The sequence below is a fragment of the Acomys minous genome (genome assembly GCF_964271855.1).
Source record: "Acomys minous genome assembly, chromosome: 8".
NCBI classification, from domain to species: Eukaryota; Metazoa; Chordata; class Mammalia; order Rodentia; family Muridae; genus Acomys; species Acomys minous.
In genome coordinates this window covers 63,451,648-63,465,614 of record NC_140489.1, presented here as the reverse complement: position 1 = coordinate 63,465,614, position 13,967 = coordinate 63,451,648, and the positions used below count along the sequence as shown (strand labels likewise).

Here is a 13,967-nt window from a genome sequence, read left to right as displayed (position 1 = left end):
CAAACACAAAACCACCTCCTACCCTTAGTGAGCTATAGTTAATAAATGTGAAGTTAAGAAATTTAAACGAAAGAAGGCTAGGCTGTCTTGGAGCCGTGTCTAGGGAGAAGAGGGTGTATAGAAACCATTGCCACTGCTAGTTTTCAACACCATCCTTAATCCCTGGACCCTTGATGTGAGCTCTGGCTCCGGCTGGGTCTAGACAGGGAGGACTCCTTCAGACATGAAATTTACTTGGGGATCTTTGCTTCTTAACATTTCTATGTGAACTCAGGGGTGGAGACACGTGATGGGTAGACCCTCTATCTTGTAATAGTACTTAACCACAGATAAAACTGCAGAGGAAAGCATCCCACGCTGTCACCTCCACAGTGGACGAGCTCTGCCTGTACCGTGGGGGAAGTCCTCGACACAAGAAGCAAATCCCCAGCTTTCTCTAGCACAACATTTGCCCACTCACTTCACTCATCGTTGAGCATTAGTAATTTTAGGTGAATGGTTGGTGTCATAAAACCTAGGTCTTCTCTGTCTCCCCTTCACCTACTGCGCGTGTGACTCAGGGCCTGTCTGCATGGCTCTGGCAGTTGGAGCAGCTTGAAATACACTCTCCAGATGGCGGGGAGGCTCACACTCGCCTGTCAGAGCCCCACCTTGGGCAACATGAACCAGGCGCTCATTGTACTGTGATCCACCGTACTGTTGAGTGTGCATTACGGGGATAAGTGCCTGGTAGCTAAGAACCTTGGCCTCCAATCAAAGAAACAGCTTCCCCTACACACTATAAAAATAAGTAAAAGTAAAAACTACTCAGAGGGTGTAGGGGTTTGAATAAGAATGTCTCTCACGGACTCAGCTATTTGCACACTTGGTCCCCAGCTGGTGGTGGTGTCGGGGAGGTTTGGGTAGCGCAGCATTGCTGAAGGAAGTGCATCACTGACAGCAGGCTCCCAGAGTGAAAAGCCTGTGCCTACTTTTACCTCAGTCCCTCCTAGTGGCTCCTGCACCAACGCATCCGCACCATGATCAACTCTTAGCCCAGATAATCTCTTCTTTCTTTGACTGCTTTGCCCATGGTATTTTAAACACAGCAACAGAAAAGTAATGAATCCAGTTAATCAAAAGTAGTAACAAGGAATTGGGTGCTATCCTGGCTGGTTTCGTGTCAATTCGACACAAACTAGTGCCATTTTGGAAGAGGAAACCTCCAGCTGGGACAATGCTTCCACCAAGATGGGTCCTGTCAAAGTGTGAGCTGAGGTGGGACCTTGGCATGTGGCTGAGACTTGCTGTGAATGCTTCTCTCCGTTAACTAGCTAGCAAAGGCAACAGAACTTCTGATTACAAAGCAAAGAGAACATAGTGGACAGATCCAGCTGAGCCGTGCCCAACAGCTGACCCAAGCCAACACCTGAGACATAAAGAAGGGGACATTCCAAGGAAGAGAATTCCAAGGAAAGGTTCCTAAGGACTGCTCAACCAGGAATCCTGGCACAGCAGGCAGACCCCACTGTCGCCCTCATTTACATAGCCAGGCCATGTCACTGGTCCCTATACCAAAGAGATTTACTCATCGGTTCCACCTAACGACCTCTCTCCTGCTCTGTCCGCCTTCCATGTGCAATGATACTTCCTTCTTCAAAGAAGGTGCTTATTCCATTTCCTTGTTTAAGATGGCTCCACGCCCTTTGCGGGGGTTTTTTTGTTGTTGTTTTTTGTTTTGTTTTGTTTTTGTTTTTGTTTTGGGGGCAAGGTTTCCTGTAGCCAGGCTGGCCTCAAACTTGCATGTTAGCTGAGGATAACCTTGAACTTATTCCCTGCCTCCACCTCCTGAGCACTGGAATCTGCAGTGCCAGGGGTTGATCCCAGGGCCCTTGTGTGTGCTTAGCATGCAGTCTACTTACTAAACCATAACCACCACCACCGCCCACCCCCACCCCATCCCCCGCCAAGGTTTTTTATTTCTCATTTGTAAATTTCATTTTCAGCTCCATTTTTAGGATTTCTTAAAAGTTTATGATAAAGTCTTTGCTTTTTTAAAAGGTGGGTTCTATAATATTCGTTTCAACTGGCAGGTTCTGTACAAGTGGCCACTCATGGCCAGGTAGTAGCAAACAATGGGAACTCAGAGAAAGTGAGATGTTAGTCCTCAGCTGAACAAATCTGGCTGGGCATGAAAAGGCCAAGGTAGGAGGCCCAAGCTGGATAACTGCTACCCTGGCTCTTAGCCCTCCTCCTATCTGTGACAACAGGAACTGTGCTGCTTGCTAGATCACCCTGCCTGTCCTCCTAGAGGGCCCTGACAACAGGAATGTATAATTTACCCAGCTCTCAACAATGGTTCCTAAGAACTTTTGGAGCAGAGCATTTAAAAAAAAAGTCACAAGGGAGAAAGGCTGAAGTCATTAATAAAGGAAACTCCCAAGAGGGACCCTTGCTTTCCCCTGCAGCCTCTTCAGCTTGGGAGCACATAGCATACCCAGCTTTTACCCAGAGAGAAAAAACTTTTTCTGACCTTACAAAAAAGTTACATAAACAACACTATCCCTTTTGTTGGTTTCCTTCCCCCCCCCCCCCCCGCCCCCTTACTTTTTTTTTTTTTTTTGGATTGTTTTGAAATAGATAATTTTACTGATCCAGAAGCCAAGGACTGCTGCTTTGCCTTGAGATCTCTTGGATGCCCTTTCGCGGCACTGTTTGTTTGCCTAAGTTTATTCATGTCTGCTGGGGACAGAAAAATGAACCCAGGGATGGAAATCGCTGCACCTGAATGAAATCTGTGGGCGCTGACACATAGGCAGTTAGTTCTCAGGGACCTCATCCTCCCTGATCGTTAGCTCCCATTTCTTCAAATAAAGATGTGAACCTCCCCTTTGATGAAGACGCAAAGATGGGTGGGTGTCTTTGCAGTCATGCTAGCCAAGTAAACAGTACACAATCAGGGGATGCCAACTCTGCCCATGTCCATAGTCAGGAAGGCAAAAGGAGAGAGAGAGGGGGGTAAACTGCCAGGCAAAACTCTGCACGATGGCTCGCTGCTGGGAGGCTGCCGTGCCAGCGAAAGAAGGTGCCACAAAAAGAGACGCAGAAAGCTACAAGAGGACAGTTGTCTCAGACACGCACATACCTCGGGAAACTGATTCGTTCCACGTCTACCATTCCCTCCTCGATCCTTAGTCTCCAACGAGGGCTTTCCAGATGTTCTGACTGACTGGGAGGAAATGGCTACAGGATCCACGCTGCTCTGAAGTGAGACTACATTATGCAAAAATAATAGGCGACAACCTGGGTGGGAAGGGAACTTGAACAGCGCATCAGGCTTCTTCTGCTTTGATGTAAATCTGCTTGAAATACAAGTATAGAAGCATCTACAGATGTGCGCTCCTCAGTCCAAACACACAGAACAAGGAGCTTTTAAGAGAGGCAACCAAAGCTAAGCTTCCTTCAAAAAAAAGACACATCCCACAGATAGTCTTTGTGTGGCAGATCCTTGGGAAAGGAAATCTACTAAATCACCACAAGGCTGTGTGAGCTGGGTTTGCCTCTCTTTAATTAGGACCACTCAGAATAGTAATTTTATATTAAATGTCCTTTCCCTAGCAAAATGATAAAAGGGAAATCTTTGAGCAATTATGTATAGCATGTAATGCCAGATGTTTTTAACTCCACTCTATCAATGTTCAATTCATCTATGCAATCGCTTTGAAAATAACCTGAGCCCTTCCCTTTCGCATGGACGTGCCTCTAGACACCGTTCGCTGGCCTGATCCTCCTAACAAGCACAGGGTCTGACTCCCAGTGTTGCTGGGCAAGTACATTATCCTCAATGAGAACAAAGCCCACAATGTCACAACCACTTTCTCGACTGCCTACGGGGTTGGGAGGGGGGGCTGTTTTGAAATCGTCACATCAGGTTTTAAGAAGGAGCGGAGGGTCCATACTTGTTAATTTAACAAGAACACATCGGTATTATTAGTTTTGAGCTGAGAATCATCCTGGGAACACAAGAGGAGGCAGAAATGAGGCCACGTTGAGTCTTTAGAGACCCTGCCAGCCAGCAGCTCCTGTACCACAACACGACAGCATTCTTCCCTGTTTGTATTGGAAAACCATGAGAGCCTGGGGAGTGTGTCTTATCAGTTTCCAGGTGGAGGCAGTGGGCCCAGCCACTTCAAACGGGGAAGCAGGCTGGGGGGGAGGGTAGGGGTGGGAGGGGCAGAAGGAGGGGGTGGAGGTGGGCCACACACCAGAGTCATGAAACCCACAGTAGCCTGCTGGGCCCGAAGGCCTTGTGGATACAATACCTGACTGTTGCCCTGTACCTGCACTGCCTGCTGCTCCCTCTGACGAATGCAAAGAGCCTTAGTATGTATGCCTAAGCAAGAGTCTTTTCTTTTTATCCTGGTGGAGGAAATGGCTTAAAACAAAAGAGCCTTGTCTACCTCTTCTCACTTTGTGAAACCAGTGTTAACTCTTTGTGATGACATTGATGAAAGAGAGGAAGGAAAGAAGGAAAGAAGGAAGGAAGGAAGAAAGGAAGGAAGGAAGGAGAGGCAGAGACAGAGACAGAGAGAGGAAAATCAAAGCACATGTCCTGAACTCTGAAGCAGACGTATTTCCCATGGGAATGCATGTACTCTAAGGCTTCTATGCTGCCCTGAAGCTACTCATCTCTCCCTTCTCCCTTCAGTGCGCAAGGTAGTTTCTTCCCCTGTCCCTTCCATGTGCCTCGCTTGACAAAGTAAGAACGAGGAGAAATCTGAGAAGAGTCAGAGCGTGACACTGTTTTGCTCCTTATTTCTCCTCACATCGCAGCTGATGGCCTGGTTTCCCCCATACTGTGCTCCTGAGTGCCAGGGTAGGTCTGCCGCCTTTTAAGCATCTGTGCCTTCTAGAAAAAATGGCTCCTGTGACCTCCCCCACCAAAGCTTCAAAACTTACATCAGCCTGATGTAGGTGTGTGTCCCTCGGGTAAGCCAACGGGGTTGAATTCACTGGAAGTCCCCACCCAGTGCTGGGTCTGAGCTGGTGGTTCCTACACATGAGCATCTGTGAATTCCCCTGTCTGGACTTCTTGGAGCTACTTTGCCGTTTTATGTGCAGCCTTCTGACTGTCTCCACGAAGTGCTTCTCGGGACTGGAAGTCACACTCCTTTCTTCTTAGGAACGCCAGGGGAAATGTTTCTTGAGTTATCTATACTGATAAACACTGCAACTTCAGACCACAGAATAGCTGGGGTGATGGGATTCTTGGTAAGTAACAGAAAGATGGCTAGGACATGACATCGAGCCTTTGTGAAAAATTTCAACACCATCTGACACTGATTAAACTACTAACTAAACACGTCCCAACAATTCATAACCAACCCATACACACTATGAAAGATGTCCATTGCTGTACATTGTATTAGAGGTCATGACAGGGTTTTCTATGATGTGTTGGCCAGCAGAGAAACCCTCCCCAGCATTGTCTGATTTCATCTCTTCAAGGACACTGTTGTTGTAAAGATCTTTAATAAGAATGGTGGCATCTCCAAAGGAGCTACAAGTTTGACTGTGCATTTCCACACACCAGGGACACAGCTCTGTCCGGGCACTCAGTAGTTGCTCTGTTGGGTTGACTGTCCTCAGAGGAGAAGATAAACAACCAGTCCAGGCCCATTTGGCACAACATCCTGATAACGAGGCCTGACACCTAAGGCAGGCTATGGCCACCCAGCTCATGTCAGGACTTGGTCAGCAATGCTTTTCCGTAACTCAGAGCTAAACAGCATCACGGAACCCTGCCACACAGGCAGTCCACTGTCCAAAACACATGGGCAATCCAAGAAATATGAAGCCAAATGAAGAAGGCTAGAATTCCCTTTGAAAGGCCAGCAGACAGCATGGCGCCAGCCGGGCATGGGGCTCCAGACCAACATCAGTTTCGATAAATCTAACTTCCCATCCTGCAGGGAAGAACTTGGACCTACCACAGATGCTGTTTCTGACCGCTTTCTCACTTCTTCTAGTGCTACCTTTCAGCACTCCTGAAATGGTAAACTCTGGTATAGATTGAATGGCACTTAAGGCCTAAGATGCTATTGCTCTACCAAAACTAGAGCCATTAATTAATGTAAGGCCACAGACTGGATGCATAGACATGCACCATGCGAATCACACCAGGAGAGACCTCTGGCTGGGTGTTATGGCATGGAGAAGGCCTGGGAGAATCTTCTGAGAGGGCATTACAACTGGGAAACACACACACATGCTGTTGCCAGCTAACAGAGCATCAGCTTGGCTTTGTTTTCTCAGAAAGCAAACTACAAAGTTTTGGTTGGCGTTCATAGTATATTTCTAAGTCGTAGGTAAATCTTAAATACCAGTGTTCTCTCTAAATACTTTCCCCACCTTTTTCCTCTGCCCTTACTCAGGACAGCTGAGAGGAAACGCAGATATCAAACTAAAGCAATGACGATACAATACATCATGGGTAAAGGACCATTTGGTTCTTTTCCTTGAGGTAACTGGACTGTAGTTACATACTGACTATAACATAATCAGGATTTCTATTCAAGTTTCCCCAAGTCTTCACAGATAGGGCAAGAACAAAGGAGAGTTATTAAAAACTAAAATTTTTGACCTACTTTGCTGACAAGGAAGGACCACCCAATGAAGCTGTAGCCCATGACTCCTCATTGTATATAACTCATAAGTTCAGAAATTAAAAACTTTCAGTGCAGTGTTTCTGGGGGAGGGGGAACACAGGAAGGAAGACATTGGTACCCTGGTATATTCAGGAGGTCTACAAAGGAATCACAGGCTCTAGCCAAAAAGCAAAAGGTTTGATTTAGAAAACATGCTGAGAGAGTGAGATCACGCATTTATGATTTTGAGAAGCCCATATCTGATGTGTTATTAAGTAAACCCAAAATGCTACCAATGTTAACATATGATGAAAAGGCCAAAGACCATGGTGAGCTTCAAGTTCATTGGTATCCATTTGGCTCAGTCACCCCCACCAATATTGTGGGAATAACAGAGCCACATCTGTAGATCACCCACACACAGCGCTACTGTGAACATGAAATAACCTGCGCAGCACGACCCTGATCATCCGAGCTAGCCTTTCTTCTATACTGGCTTGGCCATCCTGCCCAAACTACATCTGGTTTGTGGAAGTCTTGAAGATGGTCCAGAGAAGAGCAACAAATGTCTCTGGGGGGAAAAATGGAAGAAGGGCCACAAAGAAAGATGAAAAACAAATGTACCAGAGAAAACAATTCTGCAGATGTAGGAGCTAGGCGATGGTTTCTGTAGTACACTGGAGCACACACGCCTCTCCACATATGCAAAGAATTTTTTTTTAACATCATAACCATTTGGAAGGATAAAGTTCAATGTAGTCAATGCATTTACCATGTTGTTGACTACCATGCCTATCACAGACACCAAACGCTCATCCTGGAAAACTAAAGCCATCATCCTGAACACCCCCCATCTGCCCCCCACCTCTGGCAGCCACCACCCCACTTTCCATCTCCACAAGGTTGACAGCTCTGCATAGCACATAAAATGAAATCACACAGGATTTATGCTTTGGCGCCCAACGTCCCCAAGCGAGGGTATCTCTTTAAGAAGGCCTTTAACAGGCATTAGCTGAGGGTGCTGACCAGCTGCTTCCCATCTTCCATAAGAACAAAGGAAACAAAGTCTTAAGTTGTGGGGTTGGGAAAGTGGTCATGCAGAACACAAACTCCTTTAAAGAAAACACTGTGGCTTTTCTCCACACGTACAAAACGGCTATAACGACAACATGCTCGCACACACCGAACTGACCTGGCCCCTTATGGGATCATTTAAAACTGTGAAATTCCGTAAGCCCTCATTGAGCCTTAGCTTGTAATAATGTGGACTGCGCTAAAGAACATACCACCCTCGGCTTTAAAGAACGTACAATTTACTCAGAAACAATTAACTTTCTTCAAGTTCTTACAGCGTTTGTCGTTTTTACCACAGTCCAAGGATCACAAACAATGTTCAGATTAAATGCCAACTCTCGTAAACTGTGAGAGGCTGCATACACCCCTGGAATGAATTCTGATCGGATGAGGAACACAGAAAGGACACCACAATTACTGCTGATCTTGGGCCAAGAAGAAGCAGGCATGAGGGAGAAGGTCACAGAGCCATTTTCCCACAGTTCCTGTCCAGACTCTCAACCTTTGTCACCTAGTAGTGGGATCCACACCCATTTCACGGTTCTCTCCAGATAACTGGGTGTCGCAGTAACTGTCAGCATTGTTCTCTCCATTCACCTACTATGCCCACACTCTACAGAATGCAAATGTATAGTCACATGGCAAGAAACAGTAACCATGGTGATGATTTATTCTCATATGCATCCGCTTACCCGCTTTCTGGGGGGCAGCTTCATCCTTTGTGTTCTTTGCTCCACCAGTTTCTTTTCTTGCCTTTCCTTTCCTCCACTTGTTCTCTTAGGGGACTCTCTGCCTTCAGGGACTCTCTCCCTGGGGGGTCTTGTGTGCTCCAGGCTACTTTTCCTCATCCCTTAAAGCGCAGCCTATAGGAGTTGCCTGCAGATTCCTCTGCTCCACTCTGCAGTCTGGGTGTCCTTCGCGTAGCCACCTGAAACTGGTTTTGACCTCTAATTACCCATTTTAGTGGGACTCTTCCTCACAGCCCCTAAGCACTTCCGGGTGCTGGTATATCATGTGACCTACCCACAGAATTATTTCACCTTTTAACTGGCTATGCACATTTCTACATGTTTCTCTTTCCCCTCTTTTTATGCACCTTCAAAACAAATGGCTTTGTCTCGAAGGTCAGAACCAAGCAAACTCTTGCTGAGTATTTTTGCCATCTGCTCACCCGGTGTCGCTGGCTGGCTCCAACTATATAACCCCACACACCTGAATCTCAGCCTGCCCCAAGTCAAGTGCCTGACAGTTGCCCCTCCTCTCGCACGGTCTCTCCATCCGCATCCCCTTACTCCCTATTTTTATCACGTCCACCTTGGTCAGCACAGCTGTGTGACCCAGAACCCTGGGCCAGCTTTCCCTGTGCTCTTCATGTCTGCAGCCAAGCACTGTGAGTCTCCTTCCTTCTGTTTTGTTATTTTTATCTTTTTCTCCATTCTCCTGTCACCGTCCTGTCTCAGGATTTTGTCATTTCTCTTCATGGTAACTGCCACCAACCTACACTTGATGTTCTTGTCCCATTTCAGCTACTTTATGCCTCCTGTAAAACAATCGTCTGGCCCACGGATCTGCTCATCTTCCTTCCATGCTGGGGTTTCCTTAATGGTTCCCTGTAGCCTATGGGATGGAATTATGGGATGGAATCTGAGGACTGTAAACAATGGGATCCAAGCATCATAAGGTCTGCAAGGCTTTGGGCTTGGCCTGTGAGAAGAGCCTCTTCTCCCTTTGTCCCTTTCCACTTCAGTTTCCAATGATATTAAAGTCCTCGAATTCCCAGGGCAGATGGTTTTCTCAGCTGCGGCCCTGTCTGCACTTCATGCCCTTGCCATTGCCACCTCCCAGTCCCCAGCCTGACATGAGGCCACCACCCTCCAAATCCCAACCCCGACACAAAGTCCTCTGCATTGCTAGGCTCTTTGAGCTGGAGGGGGCACATGTACTTCACGACTAGTTTGAGCCAAAGGGAGTGTATGAGGTTATGTAGCCGGGAAGGTATGGTAGATCCCAGATGCAATTCAGTGCCTTCTCAGCCACGCCCCTTCCTGGCTCTCATTCTAAAGGATGCTCCTTTTCAGTGTTTACTCTCAACTTCTGGCAGTTTGCTTAGATCCCGAAGCAACGAAGCAACGTCAAACGCCTGTAATCCCAGCTTCCCAGGAGGGTGAGGCAGGAAGATTGCTTAACTCCAGGAGACTATTTTAAGTAGCACACCAAGATTGCACGTCACTAAAATACGTGCACTAAATATATATATTTAATTTTTAAAAATATGCTTCAAGAATAACTTTTTCAGACATCAGCTGTGTTCATCTAAACCTAGAAATTAGATCTTTAGAAATCTGACCTATTATTAAGTTACACCAATAGTCACTGTCAGAGATGAGTGGCGTGGAGAGGAGTTTGCATGAATGGAAAACATCTGTGCAGTTAATGGGATGACTTCAACAGAGACTCTTATGATCTTTTAAAAATAGTCAGTAAAAGAATATGTTATTCCTAAAGACAACTCTGAGATGCCCCCAGTACAGTCTAAAGGTGTCATCCTTGCAATAAAAAATAAAAACTTTCAGGAGAGACAAATAACCTCTGCAAAATCAATCATCTGACCCACCCAGGGCAATGAGAGGCCAAGTTCACTTGTAAAACATTCGTGTAGGAAAAGAAAAAGCATCCTTTCTTGTCTGTTTTCAAGTTACTACAGAAACAGATCTTCCCGGGAATCTCTTCTGTCTCCTACACCAGACCTCAGCAAACCAGAGCCTGCAAGCCAAATTCAGCCTAACACCTGGCTTTGCAAATAAAGTTTTATTGGCCCATACCACACCCGTATGTTTATCCATTGTCCAGGCTGCGTTGGCAAAACAGCTACACAAGGATATTGCTGAAAGACTGTGGACTCAGAAAGCTAAAGACGCTCAGCACCTAGGCGGCTACAAAAACACTTGTCAGCCTGGTCCTCACAAATTTGGGATTGCTCATTATTTGCCAGTGACCATAAAGAGGAGCTTTTGTAACAGATTCAGTGTTTCTACAATAATACTGGATTGCCAATTGCTCAAAATCAAGTTATAAATTTTGGGGGGTCTTTTACTGAGGTATTGGACTCGCTTCTTGCCCTTCCCCCACCCCCTTTTCACAACTTTGGATAGAATCTGAGGGACATGGTGGACCAATGGAGTAGACAGAAGATCCAGACAGAAGACCACAGAGCAACAGACACCTGATTTTTCACAAAGATCCCAAGAACACACTCTGGAGAAAAGACACCATCTTCCACAGAGAGTGCTGGTAAAACTGGGTACTCACATTTGGAAAATGAAGCTAGCTCTGTCTCTCACTCTGACTGAAAACTCACTCCAAAGGCCTCACAGACCTTAATAAAACCTTGAGGACAAAGTAGGGACACCTCTTTAAGACACCGGCCCAAGCGAGGACTTTCACAGAAGGACGTCGTATCTCAGGAAATAAGGCTAGCCACTGACAAATGGGACTTCATGAAATTAAAATGCTTCTGTGCAGCAAAAGAAATAGCTAACCAAGTAAAAAGAGCCTACAAATGGAAGAAAAACTTTGCTAGCTAGCTACATGACAGAAGGTGAGTATCTAGAAAATACCTAAGAATTCAATACCTAAACAGAAAATACCCAGGCAACAAACAGGTTAAGGAAGTGAACAGACAGTCTTCAAAAGATGAAATGCAAATGGCCAATAAACATATTTTAAAATGCCCACTTTCACTAGCCACCAGAGAAATGCAAATCAAATCTACTAAAGTATTTTATTTTATCCAAGTAGAAGGTCAGACACGATGAAATGAAATAACAACCAATGCTGGCAAAGTAGTGGACAAAAGGTAACTCCTACACACTGCTGGTAGGGAATGTAGTGCAGCCACTATAGAAAGCAATAAGAATTAAAAAAAAAAAAAGGATATCCATCATATAATCTAGCCGTACCACTCCTGGCTGCTCATACAAAGGACTCCAAGTTGTATTCATAAACACCATTCATAATCAGCAAGTTACTGAACCAACCTACATGTCCAAAAGTAAAGGAATGGATAAAGAATATATGTGATATATATATACATATATATATATAATGTAATTTTTTTCATCCATAAAGAAAAATGAACCTGGGGCTGTCAAGAGATCTCAGCAATGAAAACACTTGCCACCAAGCCTTACGACCTGGGCTTGATCCCCAGGTCCTGTTGTTGTCCTGTGTCATGAAGATCCTGGTGTTTTGGATCTGTAGGACCCGCCCCGGCCCCTTCACACACTTTAGGAGTTCATCAATGAGGTAGATGTTGGGGTGGGCCAATTCAAAGCCCTGGATCTGGGCCTAAGAGGTATCTGAGCAGCTCAGCTCTCCAACTCCAGTGATCTCACACTTTCTGGGCTGGCTCACCGGAAACCCCCACAACCAGGGCAAGGTGCCGAGCCCAGTCTCCTGCTCTCATGACTCCAGGGCCATGTCTCTCACCTGTTACAGGTGGTAAGGGGTGAGGGGGTAAGAGGCTATCTCTCCCTCATCTATGCCACTGTACAGGAGTAGCAGGGCCAGCCCATATCCTCAGGGTCAGCTCACCTGCAACTTCCGCGATGTGCCCCTCCCCACCCCCCAGTATTGCAGCTGGCTAGGAGCAGGGTCAACTCTCCTGCTGTCACACCCCCCAGAGCCAGCCCAAAATTTCAATGCTTAAATGCAGATGACAAATGCATATGCTTATCAAAAACCCTCAGAATAGGTATTTGGACCCAATAAACATTCATTAAGAAAATTCGGGGTTGGTGAGATGGCTCTGCAGAAAGGGTCCTTGCTGCCAAACCCAGAGTTCAATCCCTGGCAACCATGTGGTAGAAGGAGAAAACTGACTCTCAGAAGCTGTCGTCTGATCTGGATACACACACACACACACACACACACACACACACACACACACACACACTGAATAAAAAGATTAGCTCTGTAAAAATCACATAAAGCATGGTCTTTTCTGCAGCAAGGAAAAACTCAGAAACAACTAAGTCCTATGAAGAATAAAACACATTTGTAGACTAAAGGAGGAATAACAGACATCTCACAGGATACAGAAAGCACCCTCAGAGCTCAAGATTGTACCCTACAAATCAACCAACAGAAGCTCTGAGGTCAGGAAGAACGTAGCTGGGGGTGGATGCTCACACAAGGGATCCCAGCCCTTCAGAAGCAGAGGCAAGAGGAACATTGAGAGTTCAAGGCCAGCCTGGCCCACATAGTAAGTTCTGGGTCAGTATAAGCTACAGAGTGAGACCTCGTTTCAAAGACAACTAAGAATAGAAGGGAATTTTCTAAATAAGATGAAAGTAAATCTTCACAGTTCCTACATTACATGTTATACTGAAGAGTGAAGTGTTGCAACATGGGAAAGAAAGCAAAGATGCTTGCTAGCCTTCCTCCTGTGCACCACTGTACGAGGAAACTCTAAGCTGTGAAGCAAGATAGGAAAAAAAGTACACACGCAAAGGAAATATTATTCAGACACCCATGATTGTGTTCATGCTAAACAGCACCCAAATTACCTGCAGACTATTAGAACTGTACATTTGTAAATTGCTCAGAATTGATGGATACAAGACTAATATGCAAATGTCACCTGCATTTTTACAACCAATGATTGGAAAAGTTAAAACCTTAGTAATGACATCTACCGTGTTTGTGGACCAGAATTCTCAAGTCTAAATATATTTGGTGGAAGCCATGTTGTACGTCCACGCTGTAACCTCTCGGAATGGCATGCGAGTGGCTTGTGAATGGACCTGTGGCAAGTCCTTGGAGAGGCCCGACGGCTTGGCAGACCCCTGCGCTGCTCCTAGGGAGCACACATGCTTCTGGCCCTCCTGGCGTTCCCTGGGTTTACATTTTTAGTTTCACTTTGCTGGACATGATTGTGGCTGAGCTTACAGGGAACAAAAGCTCCTCATATGAGTCTTTGTTAAAGATGAGCCTGGAGTTTTTTCTTGGAACACAGAAACCAGTTCCCCCAGGTGCCTCGGTTGCTTCTGCAGTCATTCTGAGCAAGCAGGAAGCAGGAGGAAGTCACTGAGGTTAATGACTCTTTCTTACTTGACTGTTCTAGAGAAGAGTAATGTAGGAGATAGTTTCCTTAAGAGATGACGTTAAGAACATATGGGAACATATAGGGGAAAGATGAAAGGAGAGACATCTTTCCAGTGCCCACCCCCCCAAAATCAACAAAGGAATCTATATCTCCCAGTCCCC

At 45.9% G+C, this 13,967-nt stretch overlaps 1 long non-coding RNA gene across 2 annotated transcripts in view; it reads right to left on the bottom strand.

Annotated features, from left to right (window-relative positions):
• Window positions 1–9,323, bottom strand: part of LOC311603051 — a 58,637-nt gene extending 49,314 nt beyond the window's left edge. For both annotated transcript variants that reach the window (XR_014780932.1, XR_014780933.1), the window contains exons 1-2: window positions 9,198–9,323; window positions 8,393–8,634 (exon numbers count right to left, since the gene is read on the bottom strand). This is a non-coding gene — a long non-coding RNA (uncharacterized lncRNA). The remainder of the gene's footprint in view (window positions 1–8,392; window positions 8,635–9,197) is intronic.
• Between the last annotated feature and the right edge of the window lie 4,644 nt (window positions 9,324–13,967).